General features: G+C 46.6%; 3 non-coding genes across 3 annotated transcripts; all 3 read left to right on the plus strand.

The window, feature by feature from the left end:
* Nucleotides 1-2,445: 2,445 nt before the first annotated feature.
* Nucleotides 2,446-2,608, plus strand: LOC135025115 (U1 spliceosomal RNA). Its single transcript, XR_010221921.1, has one exon. It is a non-coding gene; the product is annotated as a U1 spliceosomal RNA (small nuclear RNA).
* A 670-nt stretch (nucleotides 2,609-3,278) lies between these two features.
* On the plus strand, nucleotides 3,279-3,442 carry LOC135025097 (U1 spliceosomal RNA). Its single transcript, XR_010221903.1, has one exon. It is a non-coding gene; the product is annotated as a U1 spliceosomal RNA (small nuclear RNA).
* Nucleotides 3,443-3,594: 152 nt separating this feature from the next.
* LOC135025125 (U1 spliceosomal RNA) lies at nucleotides 3,595-3,757 on the plus strand. Its single transcript, XR_010221928.1, has one exon. It is a non-coding gene; the product is annotated as a U1 spliceosomal RNA (small nuclear RNA).
* The last annotated feature ends 18,424 nt before the right edge of the window (nucleotides 3,758-22,181 follow it).

A 22,181-nucleotide genomic window follows, 5' to 3' on the forward strand; every position in this document is an offset into this window, starting at 1 on the left:
AGTTCTACAACAACAAAAAAATACCCAAATAAAAACACAAACACACACACCGTGACAGTAAAATTATTGAGACAGGCTGTAGCATGTGGATGCATGTAACCCTATAAAAGTGATGGATTGGGTGACTATTACAATACCCACTGTTGCTGTCTGAAAAATGATGGATTTATAGATTGCTCTGCCGAGATATGTTTTTTTTCTAAAATGCACCACAGGTATGGATGGATAGTATACTTGATGACACAGAGGTAGGTAGAGCAGTGGCCTACTGTACCGTACTGCTATATATTATATTATTTATTATTATTATTATCCTTTATTTATATGGCGCCACAAGGGTTCCGCAGCACCCAATTACAGAGTACATAAACAAATAATCAAACAGGAAAACAGCAACTTACAGTTGATGACAATATAGGACAAGTACAGGGTAAATAAACATAGCTACATCAGCAGATGACACTGGAATAAGTATCAGGTGGCAGAAGACTGCTGGATTTGGTGCAGCTGAAGATTATTAAAGTAAGAAAAGAGTAAGCACATGAGGGAAGAGGGCCCTGCTCGTGAGAGCTTACATTCTAAAGGGGAGGGGTAGACAGACAGGGGTGAGACAGATGGGGTACATAGAGAGCGTGGAACAGAGGTTTAGGATGAGATTTGGCTGGGTTTGGTGAAGAAGTGGGTCTTGAGAGCCCATTTGAAGTTTTGTAGAGAGGTGGAGAGTCTGAGGGGGAGAGGTAGGGAATTCCAGAGAAGTGGTGCAGCACGTGAAAAATCTTGGAGGTAGGAGTGGGAGGAAGTAATCCGTAGGCAGGAGAGTCGGCGTGCATTAGCAGAGCGAAGAGGACGGGTGGGAGTGTAAAGCGAGATAAGATCAGAGATGTAGATGGGAGAGGAGTGGTTAGGGGCTTTGTAAGCAAGTGTGAGAAGCTTGAAATGGATTCTGAAAGGGAAGGGGAGCCAGGGAAGGACTAGTAAGAGAGGAGAGGTGGACGTAGTGCATTTGGTGAGGAAAATGAGCCGGGCAGCAGCATTGACGATATATTGGAGTGGAAAGAGGTATTTGTCAGGAATGCCAGTCAGGAGGAGATTACAGTAGTCCAGTCTGGAGATGACCAGTGAGTGGATAAGAGTCTTAGTAGCATCCTGGGTCAGAAAGGGTCTGATCCTGGAAATATTTTTTAGATGAAAACGGCAGGTTTGTAAGAGGTGCTGAATGTGTGGTTTGAAGGAGAGGGAGGAGTCAAGGATTACTCCAAGACAGCGCACTTGGGGGGTAGAGGAGATAGTAGTGCCATCAATAGATAATGAGATTGTAGGAGGTGAGGTTATGCGGGAGGGAGGGAAGATGATCAGCTCGATCTTAGACATGTTAAGTTTAAGAAAGCGCTGGGACATCCAGGAAGAGATAGCAGAGAGACAGTTGGAGATACGAGTGAGGAGAGTAGGGGAGAGGTCTGGAGAGGAAAGATAGATTTGAGTGTCATCAGCATAGAGATGATATTGGAAACCAAAAGAACTAATGAGCTTACCTAGTGAGGACGTATAGAGAGAGAAGAGGACCAAGGACAGAACCTTGGGGTACCCCTACAGTTAGTGGAAGTGAGGGGGAGGTGGAGTCATGAGAGGAGACAGAGAATGAACGGTCAGAAAGGTAGGACGACAACCAAGAGAGGGCAGTGTTACGCAGACCAATGGAGTGAAGGATTTGCAGTAGGAGAGGATGGTCCACAGTGTCAAAAGCAGCAGAGAGATCAAGTAGAATAAGTAGAGAGTAGTGTCCCTTAGATTTAGCAGCATGGAGGTCATTGCATACTTTTGTAAGGGCAGTTTCAGTGGAGTGGAGAGGACGGAAGCCAGACTGGAATGGGTCAAGCAGTGAGTGTGAGGAAAGAAAGGAAGTAAGGCGGTTGTAGACAATACGCTCAAGGAGTTTGGAGGCAAAAGGGAGAAGAGAGATGGGTCGGTAGTTGGAGAGAGTGTTTGGATCAAGGGTAGGTTTTTTAAGAATAGGAGAGATGAGAGCGTGGTTGAAGGCAGAGGGGACAGTGCCTGATGAGAGGGAGAGATTGAGAAGGTGGGAAAGATGGGAACAAGCAGAAGAAGAGATGTGGCAGAGGAGGCGGGAGGGGATAGGGTCAAGTGGGGAGGTGGTGAGGGGACAGGAACGAATGAGGGCCATGACTTCCTCTCCAGATGCATGGGAGAAAGATGACAGAGTTGGTGCGAGGGATGGGGAGGGTTGGTAAGGGATGGGAGAAGGCTGGTTACTGATAGTCTGGTGTGATGTGATGTCAGCTCTGGTAAAAGTCAGATTTCTTTGTCTCAGATCTTCCTCTAGCCTTGTTCTTATTTCGAGAGTTCCCTTGTGCTGCCTCAGTTGGATCTCCTTCACTTGACAGGGGGGTGCCCGAGCAGCGACCCTCCCCAGCTCTAGCCCAACTCCTACTAACCTGCCAGGTGAGATACTATAATCACGAAGGTGCTTCTCCCAGGGCAAGGCTCACCCATTGCACTCTGGGTGTGCTGCTCCTGCGATTTCCCCAAATGTGGGAAACTTGACTGCATAATTTGTGTTTCCCCTGGTCGGCTCTCGTATAATTCAGATCTCTTTGTCTCAGGTCTCTCTCCAGCCTAGTTTGCTGTCTGTTTCCACTTCTCTTTTCTTGAGCTGCTCCCTTCTATGCCCTTGCGCACTATCCTGACTTCTCCCGTCTGCTTACTTTGTGCCTTCCAACGCACAATGCGAACTACAGGTAGTGCTGCAGGTCCCACACCCTTTTATTTGCCTTACAGAGCAGCTCTGGAGCTGTTACAGTGCCCAGCTGCTGCAAGAAATCAGCTTGAATGCTTCGGGGCTGGGGCATAGCCAACATGAGCCCCACACCGAAGGAGGGTGGAGGTGTTTAATGCGAACTAGGGGTCATCCAAGCGCCGAAAAATGCTGCCATGCCCTGCACGCCCCTTTTCTCTTTTCATATGCAGACGAGGGTTGAAGCCAACTTTGACCCACTGCTTGGATGACATCACCATATGCAAATCCATCTGCTGCAGGCCTTCCCCCAGGAATGCTTGCACTAGTTGTTGCATTTGGTTTGTTGTTTGGGGGTGCTTCAGTATTAGGTAGCCTTCTGCCCTCCCATGTTCATCTGAAAATATGTGTTCTCCCTGCAGTTGTTGTCCCCAGATGAGAGTTCCCTTGTGCTGCCTCAGTTGAATCTCCTTTACTTGACAGAGATGTGCCTGAGCAGCGGCCCTCCCAAGCCCTATCCCAAATCATACTTATTTTGCATAGGAGATACCATGGTCATGAAGATTGTTCTCCCAGGGTGAGGTTCATTCATTGTATTCTGGGTATGCTGACCCGTATGATTTCCCCAAATGTGGGAAACTCGACTGCATTATTTGTGGTAGTGGGGGACTGTGTTTGTTCTTTCCTCTGGTCAGCTCTGGTAAAAGTCAGATTTATTTGTCTCAGATCTTCCTCTAGCCTTGTTCTTCTTTCGAGAGATTCCTTGTGCTGCCTCAGTTGGATCTCCTTCACTTGACAGGGGGGTGCCCGAGCAGCGACCCTCCCCAGCTCTAGCCCAACTCCTACTTACCTGCCAGGTGATATACTATGATCATGAAGGTGCTTCTCCCAGGGCAAGGCTCACTCATTGCACTCTGGGTGTGCTGCTCCTGTGATTTTTCCAAATGTGGGAAACTTGACTGCATAATTTGTTTTTCCCCTGGTCGGCTCTCGTATAATTCAGATCTCTTTGTCTCAGGTCTCTCTCCAGCCTAGTTTGCTGTCTGTTTCCACTTCTCTTTTCTTGAGCCGCTCCCTTCTATGCCCTTGCGCACTATCCTGACTTCTCCCGTCTGCTTAATTTGACTACAACCACCAATATATTCTGCTGCACTATATATATGCAAAGCTAATTCTGCTGGGTAATTACAACTGACTAAAACCACCAATATATTCTGCTGCACTATATCTATATTTGCAAAGCTAATTCTGCTGGGTAATTACAATTGACTACAACCACCAATATATTCTGCTGCACTATATCTATATATGCAAAGCTAATTCTGCTGAGTAATTACAATTGACTACAACCACCAATATATTCTGCTGCACTATATCTATATATGCAAAGCTAATTCTGCTGGGTAATGCAAATTGAAACATTATTGCATAGTATGTGATTTTGAAGTACTTTTTAAAAGTTTTGAATGATATAGACCCAGTTTAATCTTTGTGGAATGCCTGGTTGTTGTTTTTAAGGTAATTTATTGCCTGGCATTTGAGGGGGTGGGGTGTGGTTACAGATTTCAATTATTGGTTTCACTTGTAATAGTCTTCTACTTAAGTCCAATGGTGTAGGCTGTGCAAAGCCGTTTGGCTGTGCATTTATTGATCTAAGCATGCATTTTTATCAAAGCGTGATAAAATTGACACATAACAGCAGTGTTCAATCAGCATTAATTTATCTTCAGCTGATATCGATTGTGAATTGACGTTTCTTCTCTTCTTGTCACCTACAGGTAATTACAATTGACTACAACCACCAATATATTCTGCTGCACTATATCTATATATGCAAAGCTAATTCTGCTGGGTAATGCAAATTGAAACATTATTGCATAGTATGTGATTTTGAAGTACTTTTTTAAAGTTTTGAATGATATAGACCCAGTTTAGTCTTTGTGGAATGCCTGGTTGTTGTTTTTAAGGTAATTTATTGCCTGGCATTTGAGGGGGTGGGGTGTGGTTACAGATTTCAATTATTGGTTTCACTTGTAATAGTCTTCTACTTAAGTCCAATGGTGTAGGCTGTGCAAAGCCATTTGGCTGTGCATTTATTGATCTAAGCGTGCATTTTTATCAAACCGTGATAAAATTGACACATAACAGCAGTGTTCAATCAGCGTTCAATCGAAGTGAAAAAGAAGGAAAACAGAAGCACACCAATCTAACAAAACAAAGAAAACTGAAGAACTAATAACAAATGTGAGTCACTTACTCCTCAGATCACTCACCTCCTGATTGTTGCATCTGATTACATAGCACAGAACTACCTTACTTGGACATTTCATAAACCATCCATTTCACCTACAAATGCCTGTATCTGTATTATTGTAATTTTGTTTTTTAAGCACAGCTGCACCAATGCAATTTTACCTGCAAACACTTAAAACATCTAACATAATTACCATTGCTTCTTAAACCTCTCACAATCCTTTCATTTCTTACACTCCAAATACTTTTCTGCACCCACTTTATCTACGCTTTTGACTCATTTCATACTAAATCTACACCCCTTGAGCCTACACAGCTTTTCTCACCTGCATTTCTGCAATTCTTCTGCTCGGATTGCCTTACAGTCTCCTCTCCTACTTCCACTTTCCCTCAACCTATTTACCTACTTAACACTATGTCAAGGTTTTCTTATACTCCCCACATCACTAAGTGTCTACCTAATAATGTATCTTTAGCCTTCCCCCCTAGTCTCCTCCACCTCCTCCTCTCTCCCCTCCTCTGTCTCCCCTCCATCCCTCTGTTTCCTTCCCCCACCTTTCCTGTTACCCCACTTTCATTCACCTCTGCCCCATGGTCCTGCTACCCCACAACTCAGCCCTGCTCCCTCTCTCCCTTCCCTGTCACCTCCCCACACCCCCATCCACATCACACTGACCTCCCTCCCTGCCCACCTCCTGCAGTTTCCCCTCCTAGCTCAGGCACCCGTACCATCACTACTCTCTCATCATCCCTGCCCTCAAAGTTAATCCCACCTCATCGCTACAGCAACCCTGAAAATCTAATTCACATCTCTCCCACAAACTCATACCCCCTATCCTGTGCCCTCTGGAATGCCAGATCTGTTTATAACAAACTGGTCCCCACTCATGACCTTTTCATTTCCAACTCCCTACACCTACTAGCCATTACTGAAACTTGGATTACGCCCTCTGACACTACTTCTGCTGCTGCTCTCTCTGCTGGGGGCCTTACATTCACACACACACCCCGACCTGGGGGTCGCCATGGGGGTGGTGTTGGGGTCCTTTTACCTTCTAGTTACTCCTACCAACTCATACCACCAGAACCATCCCTTATATTCTTTACATTTGAGGTCCACGCCATATGCCTCTTCCAACCAGTTTATCTTAGAGTAGCTGTCATTTACCGCCCCCCTGGCACTGCTTCCAAATTAATCGACAACTTTGCTTCCTGGCTTCCTCACTTCCTCTCTTCTGACATTCCCACCATTATCCTAGGCGATTTCAACATCCCTATTGACATCCCCACACAATCCCCTGCCTCTAAACTCCTTAACCTCACCTCTTCACTTGGTCTCTCCCAGTGGACCTCCTCACCCTCCCATGTGAATGGGAGCTCACTGGATCTGGTCTTCACTCACCGCTGTGATATTTCTGATTTTTCCAACTCCCCATTTCCCCTCTCTGACCACCACCTGCTCTCCTTCAACCTATCTCTCTCGACTTCCCCATCTCTACCTTCTAAGGCTACCATCACTAAGCGTAACATTGAAGCTATTGACACCACATTCCTTTCCTCCCTGTTTGACTCACTTCTCTCTCCTATTCTCTCTCTCTCATGCCCTGAACAAGCCACTTCCACATACAATGCTTCCCTTACTTCTGCTCTTGACTCTGTTGCTCCACCAACCACTATTCACCCTCACAAATTAACACCTCAACCCTGGCACACCAAATGCACCAGATATCTGCAAAAATGCTCACGTACGGCTGAGCGACACTGGAGGAAATCACGCTCTAAGGCAGACTTCCTCCATTTCAAACTTATGCTCTCATCCTTCAGTGCTGCCCTTTCTCTTGCTAAACAGTCATACTTCAAGAACCTCATCTCCTCCCAGTCTTCCAACCCCCGGCGCCTCTTTGCCACTCTCAACTCACTCCTCTGCCCACCTCCACCTCGTCTCCCTTCCTCACTCTCTGCTCTTGACTTTGCCACTTACTTCACATCCAAAATTGACTCCATACGTCAGGACATCACATCACACCAGACTATCAGTAACCAGCCTTCTCCCAACCCTTACCAACCCTCCCCATCCCTCGCACCAACTCTGTCATCTTTCTCCCATGCATCTGGAGAGGAAGTCATGGCCCTCATTCGTTCCTGTCCCCTCACCACCTCCCCACTTGACCCAATCCCCTCCCGCCTCCTTTGCCACCTCTCTTCTTCTGCTTTTTCCCATCTTTCCCACCTTCTCAATCTCTCCCTCTCATCAGGCACTGTCCCCTCTGCCTTCAAGCACGCTCTCATCTCTCCTATTCTTAAAAAACCTACCCTTGATCCAAACACTCTCTCCAACTACCGACCCATCTCTCTCCTCCCTTTTGCCTCCAAACTCCTTGAGCGTATTGTCTACAACCGCCTTACTTCCTTTCTTTCCTCACACTCACTGCTTGACCCATTCCAGTCTGGCTTCCGTCCTCTCCACTCCACTGAAACTGCCCTTACAAAAGTATGCAATGACCTCCATGCTGCTAAATCTAAGGGACACTACTCTCTACTTATTCTACTTGATCTCTCTGCTGCTTTTGACACTGTGGACCATCCTCTCCTACTGCAAATCCTTCACTCCATTGGTCTGCGTAACACAGCCCTCTCTTGGTTGTCGTCCTAACTTTCTGACCGTTCATTCTCTGTCTCCTCTCATGACTCCACCTCCCCCTCACTTCCACTAACTGTAGGGGTACCCCAAGGTTCTGTCCTTGGTCCTCTTCTCTTCTCTCTCTATACGTCCTCACTAGGTAAGCTCATTAGTTCTTTTGGTTTCCAATATCATCTCTATGCTGATGACACTCAAATCTATCTTTCCTCTCCAGACCTCTCCCCTACTCTCCTCACTCGTATCTCCAACTGTCTCTCTGCTATCTCTTCCTGGATGTCCCAGCGCTTTCTTAAACTTAACATGTCTAAGACCGAGCTGATCATCCTACCTCCCTCCCGCATAACCTCACCTCCTACAATCTCATTATCTATTGATGGCACTACTATCTCCTCTACCCCCCAAGTGCGCTGTCTTGGAGTAATCCTTGACTCCTCCCTCTCCTTCAAACCACACATTCAGCACCTCTCACAAACCTGCCGTTTTCATCTAAAAAATATTTCCAGGATCATACCCTTTCTGACCCAGGATGCTACTAAGACTCTTATCCACTCACTGGTCATCTCCAGACTGGACTGCTGTAATCTCTTCCTGACTGGCATTCCTGACAAATACCTCTCTCCACTCCAATCTATCCTCAATGCTGCTTCCCGGCTCATTTTCCTCACCAAACGCACTACGTCCACCTCTCCTCTCTTACTAGTTCTTCACTGGCTCCCCTTCCCTTTCAGAATCCATTTCAAGCTTCTCACACTTGCTTACAAAGCCCTCACCCACTCCTCTCCCATCTACATCTCTGATCTTATCTCGCTTTACACTCCCACCCGCCCTCTTCGCTCTGCTAATGCACACCGACTCCTGCCTACGGATTACTTCCTCCCACTCCTACCTCCAAGATTTTTCACGTGCTGCACCACTTCTCTGGAATTCCCAATCTCTCCCCCTCAGACTCTCCACCTCTCTACAAAACTTCAAACGGGCTCTCAAGACCCACTTCTTCACCAAACCCAGCCAAATCTCATCCTAAACCTCTGTTCCACGCTCTCTATGTACCCCATCTGTCTCACCCCTGTCTGTCTACCCCTCCCTTTTAGAATGTAAGCTCTCACGAGCAGGGCCCTCTTCCCTCATGTGCTTACTCTTTTCTTACTTTAATAATCTTCAGCTGCACCAAATCCAGCAGTCTTCTGCCACCTGATACTTATTCCAGTGTCATCTGCTGATGTAGCTATGTTTATTTACCCTGTACTTGTCCTATATTGTTGTCAACTGTAAATTGCTGTTTTCCTGTTTGATTATTTGTTTATGTACTCTGTAATTGGGCACTGCGGAACCCTTGTGGCGCCATATAAATAAAGGATAATAATAATAATAATAATAAATAATATAATATATAGCAGTACGGTACAGTAGGCCACTGCTCTACCTACCTCTGTGTCGTCAAGTATACTATCCATCCATACCTGTGGTGCATTTTAGAAAAAAACATGTCTCGGCAGAGCAATCTATAAATCCATAATTTTTCAGACAGCAACAGTGGGTATTGTAATAGTCACCCAATCCATCACTTTTATAGGGTTACATGCACCCACATGCTACAGCCTGTCTCAATAATTTTACTGTCACGGTGTGTGTGTTTGTGTTTTTATTTGGGTATTTTTTGTTGTTGTAGAACTACAGGTACCAGCAAGCCCGTTATTTCCCCGCCTGCTGGTACTTGAGGTTCTCCAAGTACCAGCAAGCGGGGGAGGCTTGCTGGGCCTTGTAGTTCCACAACAACAAAAACAATATTCTTTTTTTACACACATGGCTATCAGCCCGGCACCCACCACCCAGGGGTGCTGGGGACAGCCTCGGGCTTCACCTCTGGCCCTTGGGTGCCTCGAGGGGAGGAACCTCTTGATTTAAGGGGTCCCCACTCCTCCAGGGAACCCCGGCCAGGGGTGACTAGTTGGAGGGGTAATGCCAGGGCCGCAGGGACCTACATAAAAGTGTCCCCCGTCTGTGGCATTATCTCTCTGGCTAGTGGAGCCCGGTGCTGGTTTTAAAAATATGGGGGACCCCTACATCTTTTGTCCCACGTATTTTTGGAACCTGGACCGTTCTAAGAGCCCGGTGCTGGTTGTCTAAATACGGGGAACCCCTGTCCAATTTTCCCCCCAGTATTTAAATAACCAGGACCAGCTCAAAGAGCCCGAGGCTGGTTATACTAAGGAGGGGGGACCTCACGCATTTTTTTTAACCCATTCAGACCCTTCTCCTTTAAGTTAATGGAAGCCCTGGACAACAAAAGTGCATTCATGTCCTCCTCCCTCACCCTTCCCAGTCCCAAACACTCATTTTTTTTTCTTTAAAAATGTATAATATATAACAAGAACAATGAGCAGGCAGGCAGCGGGCATTGGCGGCATCGGACTGAGATAGAAATTAGTGGTGGAGGGCTGGGTCAGTTGATTGTGGGAGAGTTTGTAAGCCATTGACGGTGGCAGCGGGTATCGGCTCAGAGGCAGTAGCGGGCATTGGCTAAGGGTCATCGGCAGGATTCGGCGGAAATTATGGCTGTAGTGCCTCACTAGCCACTGACCTCACCGCACGCCACTGTGGGACAGATGTAACATGCAGAGAGAGGTAGATTTGGGAGGGGGAATGTCCTAGCATAACTGTTAATTGCAGTGTAATACTGTAATTCAGCTGTGCAGCATTTGTGGCTAAATGTCAAAGAAGCCAGTATTTACCCCGCATGCAAAACAATAAATGTATTTGAACATACCTCCCAACTATACCAATTTTTGCAGGACAGTCACTTTTTTTGGGAATGTCCAGCTAACAACCCCCCCCCCCTGTGGGGGCCGCAGTGTCCCATAGTCATGGGGAAGGGGGGGGGGGTGGAAGGCTCCCTGTAGCTTGTTGCTCTGCAAATATGCACATTGTGGGTAATTCAGACCTGATCGCTAGGGTGTGTTTTTTGCATCCCTGTAATCAGGTAGTTGCCGCCTACAGCGGAAGGGAAAATTTGCTGTGCAGGTGTGTGATCACATGTGCACAAGAGCTGCACAGCTCAGCACTTACTCAGCCATTGAGGTGACGTCACAAATCCTCCCACAAAACGCCGGGTCCCTCCAGTGTTTTTCCGGACACTCCCTAGAAACATTCAGTTGCAACCCACACAAACACCCTCTTCTTGTCAATCTTCTTGTGATCTCCGGACCGTCGCACTTACGCATTGTGGCGCATACGCTTGTGCAGTGCAGACCTGATTGCCCGTTGGGTGAAAATAAATTGAAGCGATCTGGTCTGAATAAGCCTCAATGTCTATTCACGGGAGACAGAGGGGCTGGGGCATGGCCAGCAGCTCACAGAGCACCTATAATGACAAAAATGGGAGACATGGCTCATGATCGCGATATACCTGCGAAGGTACGCCCTCTACTGATTGACAGGCAGAGGCATTCGCATTTTCTGCGGGGCACCCGGAGAAAATGTAGGCACGCGCACAGGATGGACCCTGCGTATATGCCCCAATCCTCTTCATAGTTTTTGCGGTTGGAACGCGTATTACGATCCAAACTGAATTAGGCCCTATGTCTTATATACACGAGCAGTGTGAAAATGGGGGTAATTCTATGGGGGTAATTCCAAGTTGATCGCAGCAGGAATTTTGTTAGCAGTTGGGCAAAACCATGTGTACTGCAGGGGAGGCAGATATAACATGTGCAGAAAGAGTTAGATTTGGGTGAGTTATTTTGTTTCTGTGCAGGGTAAATACTGACTGCTTTATTTTTACACTGCAAATTAGATTGCAGATTGAACACACCACACCCAAATCTAACTCTCTCTGCACATGTTAAATCTGCCTTCCCTGCAGTGCACATAGGTGGTCATTCCGAGTTGTTCGCTCGGTAATTTTCTTCGCATCGCAGCGATTTTCCGCTTAATGCGCATGCGCAATGTTCGCACTGCGACTGCGCCAAGTAAACTTGCTATGCAGTTAGGAATATTACTCACCGTTTTTTCATCGTTCTGGTGATCGTAATGTGATTGACAGGAAGTGGGTGTTTCTGGGCGGAAACAGACCGTTTTAGGGGCGTGTGGGAAAAAATGCTACCGTTTCTGGGAAAAACGCGGTAATGGCTGGAGAAACGGAGGAGTGTCTGGGCGAACGCTGGGTGTGTTTGTGACGTCAAACCAGGAACGACAAGCACTGAACTGATCGCACTGGCAGAGTAAGTCTCGAGCTACTCAGAAACTGCACAGAGATGTCTTATCGCAATAGTGCAAATCTTTCGTTCGCAATTTTAAGATGCTAAGATTCACTCCCAGTAGGCGGCGGCTTAGCGTGTGCAATGCTGCTAAAAGCAGCTTGCGAGCGAACAACTCGGAATGAGGGCCATGGGGGGTAATTCTGAGTTGATCGCAGCAGGATTTTTGTTAGCAGTTGGGCAAAACCATGTGCACTGCATTTACGAACAGATGATTTTTTATATAAATTTTAAAATGTTAGTAAATGTGTGTTTTTTTTTCAACCTGGAAGCCCAACATCGATTAAGATCGATCTTAAATAGACCCCTGGGTTTTAAGGATAACCATGGTTGAGTCCAATGGTTAATTCACATTGACCGAAGTTCTAATTAAGTCACCCGTGCTCAAGCATGATATCCTTAAAATCTGGATTGCAATGACAGCATTTGGGAACTATGCCTAAGGGTTTAATTTTTACATTTATCCACTGACAATAAATCTACCTACAATATCCCTGTAACTGTTATGATTACAGTATTTCACTAAATAATTTAATTTGCTGAACCCTCTGTAAAAAGAAATATTAAGATGCTGTAATTCCCAGATGCAGCAAATTTGTTAGCTAGTGGGCAAAACCATGTGCACTGCAGGGATGGGGGGGGGGGGGGGGGGCAGATATAACATTTGCAGAGAGATTTAGGTGGGTTATATTGTTTGTGTGCAGGGTAAATACTGGCTGTTTTGTTTTTACACTGCAATGTAGATTTCAGTTTGAACACACCGCACCAAAATCTAACTCTCTCTGCACATATTATACACCCCCCCCCCCCTGCAGTGTACATGGTTTTAGCTAATAAATTTGCTGCTGTGATCAGATCTGAGTTAAGCCCTATGTATTTGGCACTGGCAAAGGGTTAGAGCCTTGCTGTAGAACTCACACCTTTCTTATCATGCATTGTAATATTTCCTATGTCCTGATGTTGTGCTCTCTGCTCCATCCAAGTAAACAGCAATGTAGCGTGGCTATCAAAGAGCGTGAAGATTGCAGATTTCCTGGGATTAATGCTAAAGAATGCTATTATAGAGGCTGCTGCTTTAATTCAAGTGTCACTGGGGTTAAATGGTGTTTTTACCTTAAAAACACAGGTAGAGTATACAGTACAGTGGTAGAGTGGGAGCATGTAGTGCTATTGATTACAGATTTGATGGAGCTTAAACATGGATAAGGTCAATAGCTATAAGAGTTTATCTTGTGTATCCTTTATTCTTAGTCATGGTCAGATAAGATTAGAAAATACCATTTAAGTGGAAATTTCCTGTTAGCTGTTTTTCAGTTTGCTCAACTGTCTGATTAACTGGTCCTAAAAAAGGACCAAAGGAGCTAAATTGCCCTGTGATCTAGCTAAATTGCACCAGTTAAAAAAAAAAAAAAACTAAGCTGCTGTAATTCCTGGATGTTTCCTTACTGCATCAACAGGAAGTGACAAGAAACAATGTAATGTGGAACCGTACAGCAGAAGGGATTGCGGCTACCCCACAATAAGTGCAGCGGAATGTAAGAAGAGGAATTGTTGCTTTGACTGCAGCATTCCCGGGGTTAACTGGTGTTTCTTCAAGTCACAAGGTATGGAGCTGCTGTATAGTTACTCGCAAGTCAGTAGTTGTATGATGCTCACACCTGTTAAGCTGGATACACACAGAATGCCCTACACAGGGGGTGAAATGAGCGCCCCCCCACCCCCCGTACGCTCAGCACACATCACGCTGTGCTGAGCGGGGGGAGAGATGTGTGCTGAGCAGTTCGCTCAGCACACATCTCTCCCCAAAATCGGTCCGTGAATACGGACCTTTAAACTGGATCCACACTTAGATTATCTGTCCATTTTTTTTTTCTAGTTGAAACAAAATTATGCTAATATGTGGCAGCAAATGACAATTGACCATTTGCTCACAAACACTGGAAAACATCCAAAAATGGTCATTTAGATAAATTGGTTAAATCCATTTCATTTAGCTAATTTATCCAAACTACCTTTATTGTATCTTTGTGGGTGAATGATGTGTGGGTCAGTGTTGAGGGTGGTGGAGGAGATGGGTAATAGGCACAGCAGGGTGTGGACAGTCAAATAGTGTGCTTAGAGGTTCAGAGTCATTGTATGAGACTCTGGCAACAGTGAATTGATGAGTCTGGTGTCCATAGGGTGGGACGCACTAACCTTTTTATGCTATTGAAATAGTTCTCCTCCTGACCGACGCAGTTCCTTGCTCCGAGGTTGGTGTATTGTCCTGTTGCAGCGCCTCTCCACTGTGGTCACAGTGAGCTGTGTGGTGTTGCTGGCGCATGTCAATCTCCCCCCAACCTCCCTCTGGCATTTCAGACCTACGTACGCATGATGGGATCTTGTATGATATGCGCGTGTGCTGTAGAGATGAAAGTGGCGGTGAGGAGGCAGATCGTGAGATGGGGAAACTTTGTGGACTGTTAGCGAAGGGGAGCACTGGGCAATCTGAGTTGCAAAGAGGGCAGCAGAAGAGGTTATTGCATGTGCACTGGTGACAGGTCCATCCTTGGTGGCTAGCCTCAGTGGTAAAGGGGTACATGAGCTAGTGTCCCTTGGTCAGCCATGTACCATGGCCACCTCCCTACCTCCTATATATTCTCCCAAATCTGTCACTTTGTTACGGTCTGCTGCTGGCACTGGTGTATCGTCCTGCAGATGCCGTCTCCGCCCATTGCTGTGACTTCCCCCAGAGTTAGCCACACAGAGTGACAGATCTGGGAAAATATATAGGAGATCATTACTTTCACTTGCAGCCTACCTTATTTTTTGCAGCCTAGCATGCTCCTGACCCCTTCTCTCACTAATACTTATACAACATTCATGAACTCATCTTAAGGTTTCTTTATTATTCAGTCACACTGTCTTGGATCCAAACCATTTCCTGTGGCATTGCAGTCAAACAATTGACCTATTTACCCTTGCATAGAAAGGTATAATCTAAGCTAGAGAATTCTATTTGGAGCTCACCTTGTACTTTGTGAAGAAATAATCAGCATTGTGGCTGAGCAGATATATGGAGTGTGTGGCTGCACACTGCATTGATCTGCTGAGTTGCAATGCTAATAATTTTTTTTTGCAAAGTACCAATAGCATCATATAATGTTCACAATTTTTATGCAGGATCAAGTAGCTCAATGGGTAGGGTGTTTGATTAGAATTCAACAGGTTATAGGTTTGAATCCTGGGTATGGTAGTTTGAGGTGTTATTTAATAAAGTGTGTTTATATATTAGTCACACATGGCTTACTTGTACAAATGGCATGTCACCAGTTAGTGCTGACTGCTGATATGCCATTTGCACAAGCAAGCCATGTGTGACTGTATATGCATTTAAGGAGGGCCCCCCGGCAATACCACAAACCATTGAGTGTCAAGTATACTAGATATATCTTCATATCTCATGTGCTTTCTCTGAGACCAATCTTGTTATGCCCCTTCCCCACGAGGCATGCGCCTTTTGTCCATATTGCAAAAATAGTGGGGGGGGGGGGGCATATAATTCTCTGTCACAGGGCACTAAAAAGTCTAGTTATGGCTCTGGTATGCATTATGTAATCTGGCAGACCATCTCTCCAACACTGGCTGATTGGAATAGAAATCCGGTTATCTATGTGAGCAAATGACCATCAACGATTTACTCTCAAACACTAGAAAATGGACAAAAATGGTCCCCTAAACAAATTGGTTAAATTTTGGGTTTAACCAATTTGTGTAATGACCATTTTTGACCACTTTTCTAGTGTTTGGGAGCAAATGGTTAATTGACATTTGCTCCTATACATTACCAGATTTTTATTCCATCCATCCAGACTGGATAGATAGCCTGACAGATAATTGTGTAGTGTACGCCCAGGATAACTGTCAGTTATGCTTTCTTTTATGATGGCACACAAATGGGTGGGCAGATCCAGGGCAAGCACTGCCCACTCATGCATAGTTGTCAACTGATGTGAAGTTCCAGGGGGCAATCTCAGTTATAAATAAAAGTATCTGGAAATTGTCCCTAGTTTAATAAAAAAAAAAAAAATTGATCAACTCCATTTATTTAGTATGATATCCCAGGTGATAGGATGCCGACATCTCAAACTACAATACCAAGGATTCAAACCTATAACCTGTTGAATTCTAATCAAACACCCTACCCATTGAGCTATTTGATCCTGCATAAAAATTGTGAACATTATATGAAGCTATTGGTACTTTGAAAAAAAAAGTATCAGCATTGCAACGCAGCAGATCCATGCAGTTTGCAGCCACACACTACATGTATCTGCTCAGCCACAATGCTGATTATTTCTTCACAAAGTACAAGGTGAGCTCCAAATAGAATTCTCTATCTTAGAATTATACCTTTCTATGCCAAACTTAGAAGTCGGGCCCCCCACCCTGGGATCCCCCAGAGGGAGGCCCGCCCCGTCATGCGGCAGGCTTGTCCGTTTTGGAAGCAGGCTGACGGGCAGCCCAGGCTTGCTTCAGTCTGGGCTTGGCAGGTCTGGAAGCATGAGCTTGCTTTGGGTATGCCTGACCATGGGTACGCTTTACCTGGAGGATGAAAGGGCCAAGGAAAAGTACTTTTAGCCTTCTACGTGGTAGGAGTCATACTAGGTAGGCAAGTTGTTTTAGCAGTAGCCAGATCAGCTACAATCTTATTGAGGTCTTCTCCAAAGAGAGTGTCTCCCTTGATAGGAAGCACCTCCAGGGTTTTCTTGGAATCCATATCCACCGACCAGGATCTCAACCAGCTGTATAAAGTATTACCTTGGAACTGGCTCTCCACTCCCCATTATCTGGTTATCATGACTTCCTCCGCCAGTTTCCAGACTCGCTTGCTGAAGCTCGGCCACTTCTTCCTAGCAGCAGGCTCCTGGATCACTGGGCAGCAGAGGTGCTTGGGAGCCGGATGGGGGAGGAGCAATAAGGCAGGCAGCCTTTGGCACACACACACACACACACACACACACACACACACACACACACCAAAAAAGAACATATCCCAGTTTAACATAACGCTATGTGGTGCAAGGTATGGAGCTGGTCACTTGTATCAGACCTCTGACATTTGCCTTTTCACCCATATTGCATACTTTTTCTTGCAGGTTGTGTCTTAATTCAAGAAGTGTTCTAAGTACTTCAGCTTAGTATCTTTACTGACCCCTCTTTACCCCACACTACATAACTGACCCCTCTATACCCTACACTACATCACTGACCTTTCTATAACCATCACTGCATTACTGACCCCTCTTTACAGTACACTGACCTCTATATACCTGCTAGTACATCCCTGATGCCTATATTCCCTACGCTACATCCCTGACACCTCTATTCCCTACGCCACATCCCTGATGCCTCTATTCCCTACGCCACATCCCTGACGCCTCTATTCCCTACGCCACATCCCTGACGCCTCTATTCCCTACGCCACATCCCTGACGCCTCTATTTCCTACGCTACATCCCTGACGCCTCTATTCCCTACGCCACATCCATGACGCCTCTATTCCCTACGCCACATCCCTGACGCCTCTATTCCCTACGCCACATCCCTGACGCCTCTATTCCCTACGCTACATCCCTGACGCCTCTATTCCCTACGCTACATCCCTGACGCCTCTATACAGTACAATGCATTACTGATCCCTCTAGACCATACATCCTCATTACATCAGAGAGTTAGTGAAACACTGGAAAAAATAAGGGTATAAGTGGACTACAGAAACTGATGCTCTAAACAAAGGAGAGAGAGAGAGAGAGAGAGAGTAAAGCACAAGGGAAAGTGGGCAATTGGAACACCATAGAGAGAGGAGAGATAGAAATGCCTGAAAAAGTAAAGGGGGTTGGGTATGGCATCCGGCGCTCGGGATTCCAGAGGTCACATGATCCCCAATCCTAATACTAACCCTCTGGGGGGGTGGCGGATAGGGCTAACCCTCAGGGGGTGGCAGCTAGGGCTACCCCCCCCCTCCTAGTGCCTTCCCTTACACCACCTCCCCTGGTCCGACTCCTAACCCTCCCTCCAATACTCACCTTCGGGATGTTGGCTGTCTGTGTGCCGGCACCAGTCTCCCAAGTGGTGTCAGGATTCCAACATCGGTCAAATGACCGCCGGTATACCATCTGCCGGGATGGTAAATGTATCCTGAGGACAGGTAGTGAGTGTGGAGGGATAGGTGGTTCAGTAAAAAATGTAACGGCTCAAACTGCGATCATTCACTGATAAATTGATTTATAGCTCTCCCTTTTTAACCATTGCAATTATAAAAGCAATGTTTTTTTAAACTTTTAAATAAAGCTTGTTAGCATCCCCAGCACACTGTATATGCTGGGAGATGTAGTTCTCAATATGAAAACATTTAATTACTGTATGAACTCTAATCCCACAACTGAAACCTGGATGGTGCTCCTGGCAAGTGACATCCTGGCCAAGGGGTAGATACGCCCCTGAGGGTCAGGGCCAGCAACAGAAATCTTGGGCCCCAGTACACTGATATCTCTGGGGCCCCCTTAAGCCCCCCTTAACTTGGCAGAGGGATCTTTAAAAAAAAAATGGAGCCTTTGACTCGGACCGTCAGTGAGGCCGGCAGGTGGTTTTCATACTGGGCTATCCAGCTCTTCGGTGGCGGTGGCAGGGACATTCAGAAAAGGGCCAGCACAGCAACATGCATAATAATGGCAATACAGTATGGACAACAGGGACTGGACAAAGTGATGGGGTAAAAGGAGGGGGGAGGGTTTAGTTGGCCTGTTGACACTGCAGCATACTTACGACTGCAAGGGATATAGGACTCTTGAGTTCACGGGCCAATTTCATGGCAGTCTCGGATAGGAGGGCATTGTGGATTCACCAAGGGAATGCTGATGCTGACTCCAAGAAGAAAGGGAGTCTCTTCCCTATGAAGGTGAAGCCTTGTTTGGCGACGGCCTAGTTAATTTGATCTCGGCAGCTCCCGCAGGTAAGCCAACCTTCTTGCCCTATGTTCCCTCTCAACGGATGAAGACGCATCATTATCTACCGCAGTCATTTTGGCCCAATAGATATGCAAGAAGTTAAGATTCCCCTTTCTTTGCAGGTAGAGGAAGGAGAAGGAAGAGGTCTGTAGCCTCTTCAAGATCGCAGGAGCAGAGATTGTCCTCTGCTTCTGCCAAATCCACTGCGTGACGCTGGGGCTTTCTTGCAGGAGCCCACACCAGTGGGGGCACGTCTAAAACTCTTCAGTCAGTTCTGGATTCATTCGGACCTGGACTCGTGGGTTTTACAAACAGTGTCCCAAGGGTACAAACTGGGGTTTCAAGACGTTCCCCCTCACCGATTGTTCAAATCGGCCTTAGTCAGCAGGGAGAAGGTTTTTATTCAAGCCTCTTCGTGGTCCCGAAGCCGGACGGCTCAGTCAGACCAATCTAAATTCTGAAATCCCTCAATTTCTTCCTAAAGAAATTCAATTTCAAGATGGAATCTCTCAGGGTAGTGATCTCCAGTCCGGAGGAAAGAGATTTCATGGTTTTGGTAGACATAAAGGATGCCTACTTACATGTTCCCATTTAGCCACTGCATCAAGCTACCTAAGGTTTGCAATTCAGGATTGTCATTACCAATTTCAGACATTGCCGTTTGGTCTGTCCACGGCTCCGAGGATTTTCACCAGGGTGATGGCGGAAATGATGGTTCTCCTTCGCAAGCAAGGAGTCACAATTATCCCGTACTTGGATGATCTCCTGATAAAGGTGAGATCCAGGGACCAGTTGGTGCAAAACATTGCACTCTCCCTGACAGTTCTTCAACAACATGGTTGGCTCCTACACTTGCCAAAATCGCAGTTGGTCCCAATGACGCGGTAGTTGTTTTTGGGAGTCATACTGGACACAGAAGAGGTTTTCTTCCAGGGGAAAGGCTATGGAGATCCAGAGTCTGGTCAAACAAATTCTGAAACCAGCAAGAGTGTTAATCCATCAATGCATTCGGTTGCTGGGGAAGATGGTTGTGGCCTACGAGGCCATTCAGTTTGGCAGGTTCCATGCTAGAGTGTTCCAGTGGGACCTGTTGGACAAGTGGTCCGGATCCCACCTACACATGCACCGGAGGATAATCCTGTCTTCCAAGACCAGAATCTCACTCCATTGGTGGCTGCACAGTTCTCACCTCCTAGAGGGGCGATGGTTCGGGATCCAGCACTGGATCCTACGGACCACAGATGCAACCCTCCGAGGCTGGGGAGCAGTCACACAGGGGGAAAACGTCCAAGGAAGATGGTCAAGTCAGGAAAGTTGTCTCCACATAAATGTTCTGGAGTTAAGGGCCATTTAATAACTGCAGACACAGTACGCACTGGGACGGGTGCCCAGCATCCTCTACAGACTAAGAGAAAAGGATTTACCGGTAGGTATTAAAATCCTAGTTTCTCTAACGTCCTAGAGGATGCTGGGGACTCCGTAAGGACCATGGGGTTAGACGGGCTCCGCAGAGTTCATGATCTTCACTGAGGTAACGCACAGCACTGCAGCTGTGCGCCATTGCTCCCATACACCTCACATACTCCGGTCACTGTAAGGGTGCAGGGCGCAGGGGGGGCACCCTGGGCAGCAATATAAACCTCTTTTTGGCAAAAATATAACATATATACAGCTGGGCACTGTATATATGTATGAGCCCCCGCCAATTTTACAGTTTAAGCGGGACAGAAGCCCGCCGCCGAGGGGGCGGGGCTTCTCCCTCAGCACTCACCAGAGCCATTTTTTCTCCAGAGCACCGCTGAGAGGAAGCTCCCCGGACTCTCCCCTGCTTATACCACGGTAGAGAAGAGGGTTGAAAAGAGGGGGGGGCACAAAATTCGGCGCAAATTACATACAGCAGCGCTACTGGACAAACATTAAGTTATTGTGTTATTCCTGGGTTATATAGCGCTGGGGTGTGTGCTGGCATACTCTCTCTCTGTCTCTCCAAAGGGCCTTGTGGGGAAACTGTCTTCAGAAAAAGCATTCCCTGTGTGTGTGGTGTGTCGGTACACGTGTATCGACATGTCTGAGGAAGAAGGCTATATTAGAGAGGAGCGGGAGCAAATGAATGTGGTGTCTCCGCTGACACCTGATTGGATGGATATGTGGAATGCTTTAAATGCTAGTGTAAACTCATTGTACAAAAGATTAGACAAGGCTGAAGCTTTGGGACAGTCAGGGTCTCAACCCATGCCTGATCCTATGTTGCAGGGACTGTCAGGGTCTCATAAGCGCCCACTATCCCAGATTGTTGACACAGATACCGACATGGATTCTGACTCCAGTGTCGATTACGATGATGCAAAGTTACAGCCAAAATTGGCAAAATCCATTCGATATATGATTATGGCAATAAAAGATGTTTTGCACATCACAGAGGAACCCCCTGTCCCTGACAAGAGGGTACATATGTACAAGGGAAAGAAGCCTGAGGTAACCTTTGAGGGGGTCACACGAGCTGAACGAGTTATGTGAAAAAGCTTGGGAATCTCCAGATAAAAGACTGCAGATTTCCAAAAGGATTCTTATGGCGTATCCTTTTCCATCAACGGATAGGTTACGATGGAAATCCTCCCCTAGGATGGACAAAGCATTAACACGCACAGCTACAGTTGGAAAATCAAATTTTTTACCTTATGTTCCCTCAAAGCATAAGAAAGCTCCGCATTATCAAATGCAGTCCTTTCGGTCACAAAGAAACAAGAAAGTGCGAGGTGCGTCCTTTCTTGCCAGAGGTAGGGGCAGAGGAATAAAGCTGCACAACACAGCTAGTTTCCAGGAACAGAAGTCCTCCCCGGCCTCTACAAAATCTACCTCATGACGCTGGGGCTCCACTGGCAGAGTCCGGCCCATGTGATGTCATGCAGCTGCTCTGACCACACCTCCTGTTTCTCCGTTGCCGACCCCATTTTGAAACCATGCCCCCGCACCGCTCCATCTCCGACTTGGAAATGGAGTGTTGTTGACCCCCCTCCCACCCCCCCCTTCACCGATTCACAGACAGAGGCGATCGCATTATCTGCGGGGTGTCGCAGAAAATGCAGGCAGATGCGTATGCTCTTAGCAGTTTTTGCAGTTGGATTGCGATCCAACCTGAATCAGGCCCCATTACCTATCACAATGCACTGCGGGTAGTACAAAATGGGGTTAATATAGGAGAAAAAACCCCAACCTTAACTGTCCCTGGTGGCTAGTGGAGCGGCTGCCCAGTAATCAGTGTCCACGCCAGTGCGCACACGGCCCGCCCC

This window comes from Pseudophryne corroboree, unplaced genomic scaffold (genome assembly GCF_028390025.1).
Source record: "Pseudophryne corroboree isolate aPseCor3 unplaced genomic scaffold, aPseCor3.hap2 scaffold_412, whole genome shotgun sequence".
NCBI classification, from domain to species: domain Eukaryota; kingdom Metazoa; phylum Chordata; class Amphibia; order Anura; family Myobatrachidae; genus Pseudophryne; species Pseudophryne corroboree.